Raw genomic sequence first — 19,021 nt, 5'->3', positions numbered from 1 at the left:
GTCATTATATGAAAATTTCGCATGACCTACTTCTAAGCGGGAGATTGTTTACACGAAAATTCCAAATATTTTTCAGGACAAGTTTTTCTATTATAACGACTCGTACAGCGTGTTCTTTGGTATTAATCGAACCAGTTTAGTGTAAAATGAATGGGTGTACATTGATTTTTCTATTGCATGCGTATTTCGGCAGAAAACCGATGCTGTCAATTTTACCCCACCCACCAATGTTTGCATTGAAATGTCAAACCATTAAAAACATGTTTTTAAGGTCTGAACCCGTTGTCAGCTACTGTTTTCAGGTGGATATCAGTAGAATTCTCGTTTACTTATATGTTACAACCGTAAAATTGCTGTATGATAACATAAAAACCCTTTGTTAAAAAAATAAATATTTTATAGACATGTAAAATATCCCCAAATGATCAAATGTTTACAACTTATGTATAAAGGGCATCTATTCGTTTTGAGTATGCTTCTTATTTCCACTTTATAAAGGCCTATCAGCAAGGCTCCCCGAACGGCAGAGTGGCCATCAAGCAGGAAGGTTATGAGATGCCGAGGAAGGCAGACATGGCGCTGTCACAGAAAAAGAAGGTCTAGGCTGCATCACTGGTGGCTTCTTCCCTCAGCCCCGCAGCGGTTGTTCAGAAGCCACTGAAATCCAAGGCTACAGTTACTGCGACAGGTAAAAATTACTGACCCTGCATAAAATTGCTGATTTGTTTAATATTTGTTACCAGCCGACACATATTTTCAAGTGTTTTTCATTAAATTTGGCATATATATTAATAAAAATGGCGTCATATGAACCAGTTGTCATAGTATAAGCTACACTGAAGCCTTATATGCCTTTATCTGTTATTATTTGGGCACAAAGAATTTAACTGTGTGAAAACCCTACATACAAATGCTGATTTTTTTTCTTATTTGGTACCTAGCCGACATATATATTAATTAAAATGGCATCGTATGAACCAGTAGTCATAGAATAAGCAACATTGAAGCCTAATATGCATTCATCTGTTATGATTTGGGCACATACAATTTTACTGTGTTAGCACCCTACATAAAAATGCAGATTTTTTCTTATTAACTACCAGCTGACACACATTTTCAAGTCTATTTAAATAAATTTGGCATATATATTAATAAAAATGGCAACTAATGAACCAGTAGTCATGGTATAAGCAACATTGAAGCCTAATATGCATTCATCTATTGTTATTTGGGCACATACAGATTTTTTTCACTTATGTGGGTGTATGTTGGCTCCACTTCACACGATACAGTCATTGTAGTTTAATTGAAAAACGCATCTTACTATGTGAGATGAGTTCTGGGTTCAAGCCCCAGCAGTGGCCTATCAAGTGTGAAATACATAGCCATTATGATTAAATCTAACACATTTATCTTTTTAAACAGTACCATTCAAAATATGTAATAATGTTAAAGGGGCATTGCTGCTTAGCCATTTTTGGGACTATTTTGTGATTTTTGGCCAATTTTGACATTGAATAACAGGATTTATATACATCCAAAGCACAAATGTTTGTAAATTTGTAAAATACTAGTCAAAGTGTGCATAATATTAAAAATTAAATAAACAGAGTTATCTATTTAAACAGTACAATTATATATAAGTAATAGTGTTAAAGGGGCATTGCTGCTTAAACATTTTTGGGACTATATTGTGATTTTTGGTCAACTTTGACATTGAATAACAGAGTTTATATACATTCCAAGCATAAATGTTTCTAAACTTGTAAACAAGTCAAAGTATGCAAAATATTAAAAATCAAATATGCACAGTTATCTATTTAAACAATACAATAAAATATAAGTAATAATGTTAAAGGGGCATTGCTGCTTAGCCATTTTTGGGACTGTATTTGCAACTCTCTGATGTCTAAAGGTCATTAAAATGCCACTTAAAGACATTTTTTGTAGAAAATGACCCATTTTGTGCTGTCTATTATCAAAGTTTTACGCAATCAAGTCCAAGAGGGCTCATTCTGTAGCTTGTTTGTACCATAATCTATAATAAGGCCAAGTTTCAGCAGATTCGGCTCCACTTCACACGATACAGTCATTGTAGTTTAATTGCAAAAGGCATCTTACTATGTGAAATGAGTTCTGAGTTCAAGCCACAGCAGTGGCATATCAAGTGTGAAATACAGAGCCATTATGATTAAATTTACACAGTTATCTATTTAAACAGTACAATTCAATATAAGGAATACTGTTAAAGGGCATTGCTGCTTAGCCATTTCTAGTACATTATTGTGATATTTGGCCAAATTTGACATTGAATAACAGGGTTTATATACACCCCAAGCATAAATGCTTCTAAATTTGTTCCAAATCATGTCGAAGCGAGCAGAACATTAAAAATTTGCAACTCTCTTATGTCTAAGAGTCATTTAAATGCCACTTAAAGTTGACATTTTTTGTAGAAAATGACCCATTTTGTGCTGTCCATTATCAATGTTTTTACGCAGTCAGGTCCAAAAGCACTCATTGTGTAGCTTGTTTTGGACCATAATCTAAAATAAGCCAAGTTTCAGCAGATTCGGCTCCAATTCACACGATACAGTCATTGTAGTTTAATTGCAAAACGCTTCTTACTATGTGAGATGAGTTCTGGGTTCAAACCCCAGCAGTGACCTATCAAGTGTGAAATACTGGGCCATTATGATTAAATATACTTAGTTATATATTTAAACAGTACAATTCAATATAAGGAATACTGTTAAAGGGGCATTGCTGCTTAGCCATTTTGGGGACTTTATTGTGATTTTTTGGCCAACTTTGACATTGAATAACAGGGTTTATATACACCCCAAGCATAAATGCTTATAAATTTGTTAAAAAAAACTAGTCGAAGTGTGCAAATTATTAAAAATTGGCAACTCTCTGAGGTCGAAAAGTCATTTAAATGCCACTTAAAGTTAACCTTGTTTGTAAAAAATGACCCATTTTATTCTGTAAATAATGAATGTTTTACGCAGTCAGGTCCAAAAGCGCTCATTTTGTAGCTTGTTTGGACCATAATCTATAATACTGCCAAGTTTCAGCTGATTTGACCCAGTGGTTCCGATTTTGCTGCTTAGCCATTTTGGGGACTTTATTGTGATTTTTGGCCAATTTTGACATTGAATAACATGGTTTATATACATCCCAAGCATAAATGCTTCTAGATTTGTAAAACAACTAGTCGAAATGTGCAGAATATTAAAAATTTGCAACTCTTTGAGGTCTAAAAGTCATTTAAATGCCACTTAAAGTTGACATTTTTTGTAAAAGATGACCCATTTTGTGCTGTTAATTATGAATGTTTTACGCAGTCATGTCCAAAAGCGTCCATTTTAAAGCTTGTTTGGCCCATTATCTATATAACTGCCAAGTTACATCCAAATCGGCCAAGTGGTTCCGATTTTATACGCCGTGAAAGGGCCTCGGTGTGTAAAATCGGTCATTTTTCCCGCCGTTTTTCCTGAAAATCAAAATCGACAAAAGCCCTGTCGATAAGCGGTTTTTACGACGCGATTTACTATGGCCCTGTCGACAACGTTCCGCAAACGCCTTTTTTTCGGGCGTTTTCTGCGTTTTTTTATGGCCCCTTATTTGCGTTTTTTTAAATTGGAACGGCTGGGGAGAAGATTGCGCTCCTTCCTTTGCGCAGGGGCCATGCTAATCTTCTCTGTATCGTTCCAATTTTAGTATATGTACTGCCGAAGCAGTACGAAAAAGGAGGTTGCCATAATGCTGTATATATGTGTTGCTATCTGATGCACACTTTTGCAGGTTCAAATGCGCGCTAAAATGCCCGTATGCGTGTGTTCCGCCTCAGATTCTTACCTAGAGGTATTTCGGCCGGCAGTGTATATTCGCTTTCTACGGTCGCAGCGTACTAGGATACGCGAATGAGATGCCGACATCGTTTCAATCGCGTGCAACGGAACAGAAGAGCGCAGCTGTGAATGGTAAATGTTAAACATTGCGACGCACTGTCCTAATTTTACCAGTCTATTTTTAGCCACGACGTATTGTGTTTTCCGACCAAAAGCTGTACGTATACAATAGCTTCACTATTAATAGCGTTTTCCAGCCAATAGCTGTGCGTTTACAATGGCTTCACTATTAAGGTCGGTCATAATATACTAAATAGTTTCCCTGTATAATTCAATGTAAAAGCGCGACAACTTTAAGCGAAAATAAGTTCAACATTTTTCATTACTTCGGTACGTAGTACGCTCATTACAAAATCGAGTTTACAAAATCTTTAGCATAGTCTCTTTTCTACCTGGTTTAAATCTTTTCAACAATATTATCAGAGTTTCTATTCTATCACTAAATCATGGACGCCGCCATCTTTTCTTTTTCCTGACCACCTGATTTATAAACTAGAACATGGAGTTAAAAATAGAAACTATAAATATTAACGGATTTAGATCCAAACATAAACAAACTTGTATTAAAGATTATATTTCAACTAACAAAATAAACATATTATGCATACAAGAAACATATGTAGATAATTACAAAATGTCGAAACAAATTTAAAATCTAATATCAAAAGAATACTTTTATGTATGGAATTTTTCTAATAATCGTAAATTATACGAATATTAAATGTTCTTAATTTCAAATTGATTTTGATGGTCGTTTTATTTCCTTAGATATACAATACTTAAATGATTATTTTAAAATTTGTAATATTTATGCACCGAATAAACCAGGTGACAGAAATATAAATTTTTGAATCAATAAAACATTATATAGTGTCATCAAACAAATTTATTATTTTAGGAGACTTTAACTTCATTTTAAACCCACTCTTAGGTAAAATAGGAGGTACATTTATTGATACAATAAAAGGTTGTAAAGTTTTCAAACAAATAGTTGAAACATTTAAAATAACAGATATTTATAGACATCTTAATCCAGATAAAGTAATAACAACTTGGAGTAGGAAATGTTTAACAGAATCTATTGCATGTCGTTTGGACAGAATTTATATTGAAAAGTCACTTATTGAACAATGTAAAATTCCATGTCAAATTTTCAGATCATGATTTTGTTAGTTTAACTATAAATTTGGAAAATAATAATACAACGGATATCATAAACATTGGTATATCATACAGGAAATTAAACAATTCAATTGTTGAAGATGAAGATTTTGTCTCTGCTTTTGAATATTATTTTAAAATTATCAGTTGAACTGAAAATATTACTTTAGAGTGGTGGGGCATTTTAAAAACACAAATTTAAGACTTCTGTATTGATTATAATAGTCAAAAAATAAAAAATCTTTTGATGAAATAAAAAAAACTAGTTAAACAATATAAACATTGTATTGATATTTCGGACAAAATCGATATTAAAGATAAATTAAATAAACTTCAAGACAATTTATAAAAAGGGGCATATATAAGAAGTTAAATACATATTTTAAATAATAATGAACACTCTAGTACATTCTATCATAACAAGGAATTTAAAAATGGTAATAACAAAATTATACACCATATTATTAATGGTGGAGTTGATAAAAAATCAACTGATGATATATAAATTATTTTAAATCTTTTTATAAAGAACTATATACAGAAGAGGAAGTAGATACATCCATAAATGATAAATTTACCTCAATTGTCAAATGATGATAATAATATGTTAAGCAACACTATATCAGTCGAAGATATTGAACTAGCCTTAAAAAACATGGACCATACTAAAAGTTCAGGTAGTGACGGTTTAACTTCCTTTATTTACGTGAAATTTTTCCATTTATTTGGGAATATTTTATTACAGTTATACAATGCATGCTTTGATTTAGGTTACATGTCAGAATCGCAAAAAATATCATACATTACATTATTATGTAAAGATACGAATAATAAAACATCTTTAAAAAATTATAGACCGATATCTCTTTTAAACATTGATAGAAAAAATTTATCAAAAATATTACCAAATAGATTAGGTAAAGTGTTAGACTCCATAATTGGCATTTCACAAACCTGTTCAATTCTATATTTGATAATGTTCATTTAATTAGAAATATAATAGATTATGTTGATCAAAAAATATTAGTGCTTGTTTTATTTGTCTAGACCAGGAGAAGGCATTCGATAGGGTCTCATGGTCTTACTTATATACTACACTTACTGCATTTAGTTTTTCTGATACTTTTAGTAAATGGATTCAAGTTCTATATACATATATCAAGTCATCAGTCATTGTTAATGGTCATATATCTGACCCCTTTTCCTTATTCTGTTCGTCAAGGCTGTTTTTTATCGCCTCTTCTATATGTTATATGTTTAGAACCATTTGCTAAAATAATACAAGATGATCATAATATAAATGGTATACAAACACCCGAAAATAAATTTCATGTTAAAAAGTCTTTATATGCCGATGATAATACATCAGTATTAACAGCTGACAAATCTGTTTCATTTCTTTCGTCATGTTTCTGAATTTCAAAAAGTTTCAGGTTCAAAAATAAATTATAATAAAAGTTGCGGAATGGTTTTAGGTAAATGGAAAAACAGGTCTGACCATCCATTTGGCATATCATGGGTGAAAAATGTTAAATTACTTGGATATAAATTTGGCCATGATTTAAATGATGATGATATGTTCAATGACTCGTATATTAATTTCTCAAATACATTAAATTTGTGGTCTAATAAATGTAAATCTTTTAAAGGTAAAAGTTTTGTTTTAAATACATATGTAGTATCAAAAGTTCTGTATTTTGTTCAATGTCAAACAATTCCGAGTCACTATATTAATATGATACAAAAAAGTTGTTTTAAGTTTATATGGGGCAGTGTTTTGAACCAATAGCTCGAAAAACGTTATTTTTAGACTTCACTTTAGGTGGCTTCGGGTACCTAATGTTCAACAAAGAATTAATGCATTTTATTTATCACACTTATTTAAACTGTTTAATGATTATAATTCTCCTTGGGTATACTTTACAAGGTATTGGATAGGTATGCAACTTAGAAAATTTAATCCTTTATTACATAGTAACAGTGAACCCCACAGTGAATATATTCCTTCTTTTTATGTTGAATGTTTAAAAGTATTTCGTAAATTTATAAAGGATGTTAAAACTGAAAATTTTAAACAGTGGTCTGTAAAAGAAATATATGCATTTTTAATAAATCCAAATAATGAATACATTCCGAAATGTAATAAGGAATTTCAATCAATTGATTTTAAAAATACATTTAGAAATATATTTTCCATGGAAGTTGATCCTGTGTGTAGAAATACTTGCTTTAAATTAGCGCATTATGTTGTATATGTAAATAAATATTTACATGATAAAAAGTTTAACCAGGCGAAAAAGAAATGTACTTTTTGTAGTTGTGATGAAACTGTCCAACATTTATTTATAGATTGTTTGTTTACCTCCCCATATAAATAAAACTGTATTATATTTAATTGATATACTTATGATTGAAAACACTAATATTAATCCTAAATGGTTCCAGTTTTTTGATGTCAAATATGTTGGAAGTACTGAATTAAAATATGTATATTTAGTATTTTTGTCAGAATCAAGACATATTATTTGGACATGTAGGAATTCTGTTATACATGAAAAAGTAGTATTATCTCCCTTAGACTTAATTATTAAATTTCTAAATAGAATAAAATTCAGAATTACATTAGATTTCCATCGATTAAAAAATGACTTCTTTTATTTATATTGGGGTGGATTATGCCATACAACTAATGAAACAGTAGTATTCCATGCAGATTTGGATTACAAAAATTAGGTAAAATTTCTATAAATGCAAATATTTAATATTGTATATTTCATTTTCGTTCTGCTGTTTGCGTTTTCTCTCTAATTTCAGGATGGCGGCTGCGGGGCCATTATTGGCTGCTCCTCGGGTTGCCATCCTAGATCAGAGAGGCAACGCGACAGTGGTTATCTTGTGTTTAGAAGTTGATGTGAATTGTTACATGTATATTGTTAATTGTATTCTTGTATCATCTCTTTTATCATCAGTATTCCTATAAGCCATTTCAATCATTTTTCCATATATTATGTAACCCAGTATTGGGCGCATCCCATTTCACTCATTGAGTTTCATGATCACTCATTTTTCATCACTATGTATTTCGACATACCATTAACACATTTTCAATCATGTAGGACATAGGATACTTTACTAATCTTTCCTCAAGTAAAGAGTTTTTTTCAAAATTATGTATTAATGTACACTTTTTGTGTTTCACACTTATTTCGTGCTTAGCTAGATGTTGGGGCTGGAGCGGGTGAGGAGTGGTACCGAAGGCTCTCATGTGCTTCAGCTCCATCATCTGGTGCAGCTGTAGACTGTCTAATATGTTCCTGGCGGACCATCACGGGAAGTGCCCGGGCATGACTTTAGATGGTTCGCTGGGAATACCTTTTTCTTTTTCTTTGTAATGTACTTAAGTATTCTGTTTATTGTTCATGATGGTTTTTAAGGAAGTGTGAATTGTTATTATTTATATTTATTGAGTATTACCTCTTTATTATTAACTAATTAAGATCCGCTTCATTTAGGTTGGTGACTGTCTATTTGTTAAAACTGTTTTCTATGTCTCAAGTTATATCTATTTATTTTATTACATACGTGCAGACGTGTAAAGACTGTAACAACTTAAACATCTATATATTAAACGTGCAGACTGTGGAAAGACTGTGTAATTAATTATTATAAAATAATTCCTTTTCTTAATTCGTTATTAATCTTAAACTATTTACTAAAGTCACCTTGTTCTGTACATATTCATTTAATTCTTTTAAGCGGATACTTGGGGCGTTATACACCCCAAATATGTAATTAATAAATTTTATGAAAAAGAAAAAATAAATCTTTCGAGTCTTTATTGAAACTTACCTGGTACAGGGAATATTCGTGTTTTTTGTCTCAAGGTTGGTCGTTTATTCATAAACGGGCGAAATGTCAGCGATTAGTAGCAATGTTAGGTCGTTGGATGTGAATGCAATATACGAGAGTATCGTACAGAGGCCTGTTAAAATACAGGGCCAACGTGGATCTTCAATTGTGAACGTTATCAACTTGATCAGGAGTCTCGGGGTCACGGAGAATGATGTCGATGCGGTCTCCAGTAACCTTCCGGGTTCCATGGCATATGATGTGGTGTTCACGGAGCAAGATAAGTTGACTAATTTTCTTGCTAGTATGAAGTCAGACGAAATAGTTTTTCAGAAACTGAGATATAAATTTGAGTCGTATGGGAGCCAAGTAGTACACATTAGAGTCCATTGGCTACCCATTTTCATCAATAATAAGATTTTGGAAGATTTTTTCTCACAGTTTGGCATTGTGTTAAAGATTGAGCTTGAAAAATTAAGTGTCGGTCATTTTGTAACTGTGTCCGGTGTACGACTCGTCACAATGGAAATGTCACAGAAATCAAAATCCAAAATACCACATTTAATCAATTTCGAATGTGGCAACAAGGCCCTGTTGACAATATGGGGACGGCTTCCTTTGTTCTTGAGGTGCATGCAGCTCGGGCACGTGGGGAGGGACTGTCCCGGCAAGTTCATCAGGCCGACAGTCTCTCAGTTGGAAAACAGGCCTCGGAGGTGGCGAAGCCTGTTGAGAGTACAGGTTCTTTATCGACGTGGACGGATGTGGTCCGGAAGGGGAAGAAGGCGAAGAAGGCCCCCGAGACGCAGGACGCGGCCCCTGCTACTTCTCCTCCCGGTGACCAGACGCCGTCTCCAGTCACTACAGAAATGCCAGTGGTTGAGACCAAGGAAATGGAAGTAAGTTAAGGTACTGCAAAACGGAAATTAGAGACAGAGGAATCTACCCCAATGCCCCGTAACAGGGTAGATAGTGGGGTCGAACAGGTTGAGAGTGGGGGATAGATACGTCTGAAATGCTATCTCCAGACTCCATCTATGATGGTATGTTGGCGACTCAGTCCCCCCATATAATGTCGTGTTTGTATTGATTAGACTCATAAATGGACTTGATTGTTGCACAACGAATTTCTTTATATTAAAAATTGCCTGGCAACAAACCGCATGCTTTATGGACTTCGAAAATGCTTATTCCTTTTTTACATCTATGTAGTTATTCATATAGTTAATTGCGCTATTCCCATAATTGTTAAAGGTTTAAAAATCTGTAAACATAAATACATTTATGTAAAATTTATATATATTATATTGAACTTTTCCCATACAATGTTTTAACATTGTAAAACTCTACATGAATATATACATGTTTGAACATGTTTCAGTTCTATCCAGCTTTTTTGTGTACACATTTGTTAATATGTGTGGGATAATCTCCCCTTCTATAAACATGTCTTTTTCGTACACATTTCGTTTCAACCAGTTTCAGATTATGTTGTTTTACGGTCTCGATTTATCTCACAAATATATTACGTCTGCTTTATTTATTAGCTGCCAATGTGTATCCCGCCCCACTTTTATTTTGCTTTTTTTCACTGCTCCAATAGAAATAAATGCCCGATAACGTTTATATTGTGGTCGCAGCCATCTTTAATTGTACATGCACTTTCCTGGATTATTTCTAGCTCATATAATGTCTGTCCTGTATGTTTCGGTGTAATGGATAGAAAACGTTGGTGTCGTTCATTCTACAAGTTATTTTTTAGATTATTTCAAAACTTACAAGAATGTCTTTAATAATTCATAGTTTTAACATAAATGGATTTAGATCCAGAACAAATCAGCAGAATATTAAAGATTACATTTTGCAAAATAAGCCTGCCATTTTATGTATATAGGAAACACATATAGACATTTACTCCAAAGCCAAACATGTAGGAAATTTTATCTCCAAAGATTATAAATATATTTGGAGTTTTTCAAATGTTAATAAGTCATGTGGTGTATGTACTATTATTACTGATAAAAATAGTATTTGCCATAGTTTTCAAACTGATTATGATGGTCGTTTTATATAATATGCAGATGTTGAGTTTGTAAACACAAATTTCAGGGTATGTAATAATTATGCTCCAAATGCCCCTGGAGATAGTAATAATTATTTTTCCTCCATAAAGAAATATTTGGATAGTTATTACCATCTAGTTGTTATTGGAGATTTCAATTTTGTTCTGAATCCTAAGTTAGATAAATCAGGGGTAGATACTGATAAACTTCCTATTGGCTGTGCTGTTTTCAAACATATAATTGATAAATATAAATTAAAAGATGTCTTTCGACATTGGTATCCTAAAAAACCACTACAACATGGAGTAGAATATCTATTTAAAAAAATTAATTCGTTGTAGACTAAAAAGGATTTATGTGTCGAATTTATTTATTGGTAATTTTATTGAGTCTTCCATTAAACCTTGCATTTATTCAGACCATGATTTTGTAAATGTAATTATTAATTTAAACAACTCTAATGAAACAATTTCTATTGAAAATTCCTTTTGGAAATTAAATAATTCAATTTTAAATGCTGATGAATTTATTTTAGCCTTTGAGATTTATTATAAAATAATAAGTTGAACGGAAGATATAACTTTAGATTGGTGGGATAGAATTAAAAATAAAATAAAAGAGTTTTGTATTGATTACTCTAAATCAAAGAAATCTAATGCATACAAATAAATAAAACTATTAATTAAAACTTACCATAATTCACAAGATAGTGAAGAAAAAATTAATATTAAAAATCAACTTGAAAATTTACAAAATAATATATATGATGGTTCCTACATAAGAAGCGAAATCAATATGCTGAATAGCAATGAAAATGCTTCAAATTAATTTCATGATAAACAATTTCAAAATGGTATTAATAAAACTATAACTCATATAATAGATGATGGTATGGACAAGAAATCATCACATGATATTTTAAAAACTTTTCATTCATTTTATTTGTATACTGATGAACCTGTTGACCCTTCTTTAAACTCTAAGTTTTTAAAAAACCTACCTAAAATTTCCAATGTTGATAATGCTATGTTGAGCCAACCTGTTACTCTGGATGAGATTTTCTCTACATTAAAGGAAATGGATCATACTAATTCTCCAGGAAGTGATGGCCTTACTTCTTTGATATATGTTAAATTATTTCATCTGTGTTTATTTAATACTTGTTTTGAATCTGGCCATATGTCAGAATCCCAAAAACTATCTTATATAACATTACTTTGCCAAGATAATAATAATAAAACATCTGTCAAAAATTATAGACCAATTTTAATTTTGAATATTGATAGGAAGATTTTGTCAAAGGTTTTGGCCACACGATTAGGAAAGGTTTTGCCCTCTATTATTGGAATAACTCAAACATGTTCAATACCTGGGAGGACTATTTTTGATAATATTCATTTACTTCGTAATATAATAAGTTATGTCGAGCAGAAAAACCTAACAGCTTGTTTTATCTGCTTGGACCAGGAGAAGGCCTTCGACCGTGTGTCATAACCTTTTCTGTATAGCACTCTTCAATCATTTGGCTTAAATGACTCTTTTATACATTGGATTAAGGTCTTGTATCAAGACATATGGTCATCCGTCATTGTAAATTGACATATTTCTGACCCATTTGCATTGACAAGATCAGTCCGTCAGGGCTGTTCATTATCACATCTCGTTTATGTTTTATGTTTAGAGCCCTTTGCTAAGGTTTTTCAAGATGACCCGCATATAAATGGTATCAACATTCCTGGTGGAAAGTTTCATTTGAAAATACCACTTTATGCTGATGACAATACCACCTGTCTATCAGATGAAAAGTCAATTTCCTTATTTTTTAAACATGTGTCAGACTTTGAAAAGGTTTCGGGGTCAAGGGTAAATTATAAGAAAAGCTGTGGAATGTTTTTGGGGAAATGGAAGTCAAGGTCTGATCATCCTTTTGGCATTTCTTGGGGATAAAATTGCAAGTTATTAGGTTACAGGTTTGGTTATGGTTTAACAAATGATGAATTATTTCATGATTTATTATCTCATTTTGAAAGAATTCTTAATTTATGGAAATCTCGTGGTTAATCGTATAAGGGTAAAAGTTCGATTTTGAACACATTTGTATTTTCAAAACTTATATATTTTATACAAGCTCAAATTGTACCTAGTCATGATATAAACATGTTTCAAAAACGTTGCTTCAACTTTATTTGGGGCAGAAAATTAGAGCCTATATCTCGCAAAATATTGTATTCACACATGATAAAAGGTGGACTTAATGTTCCAAATTTAGAATTTAAAATCCATTCATTCTATCTATGTCATATTTTTAAAATAATTAATAACTACAATACTCCTTGGGTAGAATTTTCTGTTTATTGGACAGGTTTGCGATTGAAGAAATATAATCCTTCAATTGCATCTAATAATATTCCTCATAGTGAAATTATTCCCCCTTTTTATGTTAAAAGTTTAAGTGTATTTACAGATTTTGTGGGAAACTTTAAATCAAATGTTAATTTTTTATGGACTGTTTGAGAGATTTATAATTACTTTATTGAAAATATGAATATTGAACAAAAATGTGTAAGGGATTGTTAATTTGTAGATTTTAATAATAGCTTTAAAAATGTTTTTTTCAAATGCAGTAGATCCTTAGTGTAGGAACACATGTTTTTCCATTGTTCATAATGCTCTTTTAACCGACCAATATCTTTTGTCAAGAAATATGATAAGATCTAGTAAATGCACATTTTGTTCGAAACCAGAAACTATAGAGCATTTATTTGTTGAGTGTTATTTTTCAACATCAATAAATAATGTCGTATTATTCGTAATGCATGTATTAACTGCAGACAATCATATACTGTCTCTCAAATAATTTCATTATCTTAATGTTGATCATTCATATAATAAGGAAAGTAATTATGATTTTCTAATTCTGCTGTCGGAGTCAAGACAAATAATTTGGAAAACTAGACATGATGTAAAATTTGACAATAAACTGTTTAGTCCATTTGATCTTATTTGCAAACTTATTTATAGATTAAAATATCGCATTTTATTAGATTTTGAAAGATTTCCACCTGAGAAATTTGAATAAATATGGAGTAATTATTGTGACGTTAATGCAAATAAAAAAGTCGAGTTTAGATTAGACTTGAATCCTGCAATTTATGCTAACATTTAGTGTTATGATTGAAATATGTATATTACGTTACTCTCTGCTGTTTTGTGTTTTCTCTCTGATTTCAGGATGGCAGCTGCGGGACCGTTAGTGGCTGTTACTCGGTTTGTCATCCTGGATCAGAGAGGGAACGCGACATTGTTAATTTTGTGTGAAGAAGTTTTTGTGAATTGTATATTGTAAATTGTATTATTGCATCATCTCTTTTATCATCAGTATTCGTATGAATCATTTCAATCATTGTTTTATATATTATGTAACCCAGTGTTGGGCTCATCTCATTTCACTCATTGTATTTCATTATCACTCCTTTTTCATCACTATGTATTTCGACATACCATTAACACATTTTCATTAATGTAGGTCATAGGATACTTGACTAACCTTTCCTTAAGTAAAGAGGCTTTTTCCAATTAATTCGTTAATATACATTTATTGTTTCATAATTATTTTCGGCCTGGCCGGATGGTGGGGCTGGGGCGGGCGTGGAGTGGTAACGAAGGCTCCCACGTCTTCAGCTCAATCATCTGGTTCCAGCTGTAGACTTCTTGACTTGTTCCTGGCGGACCATCATGGGGAGTGCTCGGGCATGACCTGGGGTGGTTCTCTGGGAGCACCGTTTTTCTTTTGTTTGAAGTGTGATTTGTAAGCATTAACCTCTTTATCATTTTACTAATTAAGATTCGCTACATTTAGGTCGGTGACTTTTTATTTGTTAGAACTGTTTCACTATTTCTCTAATGCTATATAATATCTATTGCATTATCTACGTTCAGACGTGAAAAGACTGTTACAAATTATATAATAATACATAAAACATGCAGACGGTAAAAAGACTGTGTTTATCAATTAATTATAAACTATTTAGTTTTCTTTTTTCCTTACTATTGTTAAATATTATTTAAAGTCACCTTGTACTGTATAAATTCATTTAATTTCTTTTAAGCGGATACTTGGAGTGTTTTACACCCCAATTATGTGATAAAAAATTTTTTTCGAGTCTTTATTGAAACTTATCTGGTACAGGGAATACTTTGAACGTGTTTTTTGTCTCAGGGTTGGTCGTTGATTCATAAACGGGCGAAATGTCAGCGATTAGTAGCAATTTTAGGTCGCTGGATGGGAATGCAATATGCGAGAGCATCCTACAGAAGACTGTTAAAATACAGGGCCAAAGTGAGTCTTCACTTGTGAACGTTATCAACTTGATCAGGAGTCTCGGGGTCACGGAGAATGATGGCGATGCGGTCTCCAGTAACCTTCCGGGTTCCATGGCATATGATGTGGTGTTCACGGAGCCAGATAAGTTGAATACTCTTCTTGCTAGTATGAAGTCAGACGAAATAGTTTTTCAGAAACTGAGATATAAATTTGAGTCGTATGGGAGCCAAGTAGTACACATTAAAGTCCATTGGCTACCCATTTTCATTATTATTCCGATTTTGGAAGTTTTTTTTCTCACAGTTTGGCATTGTGTTAAAGATTGAGCTGGAAAAAATAAGTGTCGGTGATTTTGTAACTGTGTCAGGTGTACGACACGTCACAATGAAAATTTCACAGAAATAAAAATCCAAAATACCACATTTAATCAATTTCGAATGTGGCAACAAGGCCCTGTTGACAATGCGGGGACGGCCTCCTTTGTGCTTGAGGTGCATGCAGCTCGGGCACGTCGGGAGGGACTATCCCGGCAAGGTAATCAGGCCGACAGTCTCTCTTTCAGTTGGAGACAGGCCTCGGAGGTGGCGAAGCCTGTTGAGGGTACAGGTTCTTTATCGACGTGGGCGGATGTGGTCCAGAAGGGGAAGAAGGCGAGAAAGGCCCCCGAGACGCAGGACGCAGCCCCTGCTACTTCTCCTCCCGGTGACCAGACGCCGTCTCCAGTCACTACAGAAATGCCATTGGTTGAGACCAAGGAAATGGAAGTAAGTGAGGGTACTGCAAAACGGAAATTAGAGACAGAGGAGGAATTTACCCCAATGCCCCGTAACAGGGTAGTTTGTGGGGTCGAACAGGTTGAGAGTGGGGGGATAGATACGTCTGAAATGCTATCTCCAGACTCCATCTATGATGGTATGTTGGCGACTCAGTCCCCCCATAGAATTTAGTGTTTGTATTGATTGGACTCATAAATGGACTTGATTGTTGCATAACGGATTTCTTTATATTAAAAATGGCCTGGAAACAAACCGCATGCTTTATTTACTTCGAAATTGCTTATTCCTTTTTCTACATCTATGTAGTTATTCATATAGTTAATTGCACTATTCCCATAATTGTTAAAGGTTTAAAAATCGGTAAGCATATATACATTTATGTAAATATATATACATTATATTGAACTTTTCCCATAAAATGTGTTAACATTGTAAAACTCTACATGAATATATACATGTTTGAACATGTTTCAGTTTTATCCAGCCTTTTTGTGTACACATTTGTTAATATGTGTGGGATTAACTCCCCTTCTATAAACATGTCTTTCTCGTACACATTTTGTTTACACCAGTTTCAGATTATGTTGTTTTACGATCTCGATTTATCTCACAAATATATTTCGTCGGCTTTATTTCTTAGCTGCCAATGCTCGTGTTTCCCGCCCCACTTTTATTTTGCTTTCGACTGCTTATTTGCACGTAGTCTGAATGTTCGCTTTAAATCTTGATCGATACACTTCTATCCGTATGCTAAGGTTTATTTTCACTGCTCCAATAGAATTAAATGACCGATAACGTTTATTTTGTGGGCGCATCCATCGTTAATTTTACATGCACTTTCCTCGATTATTTCTAGCTCATGTAATGTAAGTCCTGTATGTTTCGGTGTAATGGATAGTGTTCTAAAAAAAACTAACGTTTTAAAACGTTGGTGTCATTCATTGTGCAACTAATTTTTTAGATTATTTCAAAACTTACAATAATGTCTTAAATAATCCATAGTATTAAAATAAATGGATTTAGATCCAGAACAAAACAGCATTATATTAAAGATTACATTTTGCAAAATAAGTCTGCCATTTTATGTATACAGGAAACACATATAGACATTTACTCCAAAGCCAAAGATGTAGAAAATTATATCTCCAAAGATTATAAATATATTTGGAGTTTTTCAAATGGAAATAAGTCATGTGGTGTATGTACTATTATTACTGATAAAACTATTATTTGCCATAGTTTTCAAACTGATTATGATGGTCGTTTTATATATGCAGATGTTGAGTTTGTAAACACAAATTTCAGGGTATGTAATATTTATGCTCCAAATGCCCCTGGAGATAGAAATAATTATTTTTCCTCCATTAAGAAATATTTGGTTAGTTCTTATCATCTAGTTGTTATTGGAGATTTCAATTTTGTTCTGAATCCTAAGTTAGATAAATCAGGGGAAGATACTGATAGACTTCCTATTGGCTGTGCTGTTTTCAAACATATAATTAATAAATATAAATTAAAAGATGTCTTTAGACATTTGTGTCCTAAACAAACCACTTCAACATGGAGTAGAATATCTATTAAAAAAGAATTAATTCGTTGAAGACTAGATAGGATATATGTGTCGAATTTATTTATTGGTAATTGTATTGAGTCTTCCATTAAACCTTGCATTTATTCAGACCATGATTTTGTAAATGTAATTATTAATTTAAACAACTCTAATGAAACAATTTATATTGGAAATTCCTATTGGAAATTAAATAATTCAATGTTAAATAATGATGAATTTATTTCAGCCTTTGAGTTTTATTTTAAAATAATAAGTAGAACGGAAGATATTACTTTAGATTGGTGGGATGGAATTAAAAATAAAATAAAATAATTTTGTTTTGATTACTCTAAATCAAAGAAATCTAATGCATACGAAGAAATAAAACTAAGAATTAAAACTTACCATAATTCACAATATATTGAAGAAAAAAATAATATTAAAAATCAACTTGAAAATTTACAAAATAATATATATGATGGTTCCTACATAAGAAGCAAAATTAATATGCTGAATAACAATGAAAATGCTTCAAATTATTTTCATGATAAAGAATTTCAAAATGGTATCTTTAATACTATAACTCATATAATAGATGATGGTATGGACAAGATATCATCAATGATATTTTAAAAACTTTTCATTCATTTTATGAAAATTTGTATACTGATGAACCTGTTGACCCTTCTTTAAACTCTTAGTTTTTAAATAACATACCTAAAATTTCCAATGTTGATAATGCTATGTTAAGCCAACCTCTTACTCTGGATGAGATTTTCTCTACATTAAAGGAAATGGATCATACTTAGTCTCCAGGAAGTGATGGACTTACTTCTTTGATATATGTAAAATTCTTTCATCTGTTTGGTGATATGTTAATGTATTTATTTAATACTTGTTTTGAATCTGGCCATATGTCAGAATCACAAAAATTATCTTATATAACATTACTTTGCAAAGATAACAGTAATAAAACATCTGTCAAAAATTATAGACCAATTTCAATTTTGAATATTGATAGGAAGATTTTGTCAAAGGTTTTGGCCACACGATTAGGAAAAGTTTTGCCCTCTATTATTGGAATAACTCAAACATGTTCAATACCTGGGAGGACTATTTTTGATAATATTCATTTACTTCGTAATATAATAAGTTATGTCGAGCAGAAAAACCTAACAGCTTGTTTTATCTGCTTGGACCAGGAGACGTCCTTCGACCGTGTGTCATGGCCTTTTCTGTTTAGCACTCTTCAATCATTTGGCTTTAATGACTCTTTTATACATTGGATTAAGGTCTTGTATCAAGACATAAGGTCATCCGTCATTGTAAATTGACATATTTCTGAGCATTGACAAGATCAGTCCGTCAGGGCTGTTCATTATCAC

At 32.3% G+C, this 19,021-nt stretch overlaps 1 non-coding gene across 1 annotated transcript; it reads right to left on the bottom strand.

Moving 5' to 3' along the window:
• Nucleotides 1–3,636: 3,636 nt before the first annotated feature.
• On the bottom strand, nucleotides 3,637–3,746 carry LOC127832846 (U6 spliceosomal RNA). The gene has a single exon (XR_008027194.1). It is a non-coding gene; the product is annotated as a U6 spliceosomal RNA (small nuclear RNA).
• Nucleotides 3,747–19,021: the final 15,275 nt, after the last annotated feature.

The sequence above is a fragment of the Dreissena polymorpha genome, chromosome 5 (genome assembly GCF_020536995.1).
Source record: "Dreissena polymorpha isolate Duluth1 chromosome 5, UMN_Dpol_1.0, whole genome shotgun sequence".
In the NCBI taxonomy this organism is placed as follows: domain Eukaryota; kingdom Metazoa; phylum Mollusca; class Bivalvia; order Myida; family Dreissenidae; genus Dreissena; species Dreissena polymorpha.
The sequence above is the reverse complement of the archived record's forward strand: the minus strand, read 5'-3'. Positions and strand labels throughout refer to the sequence as shown.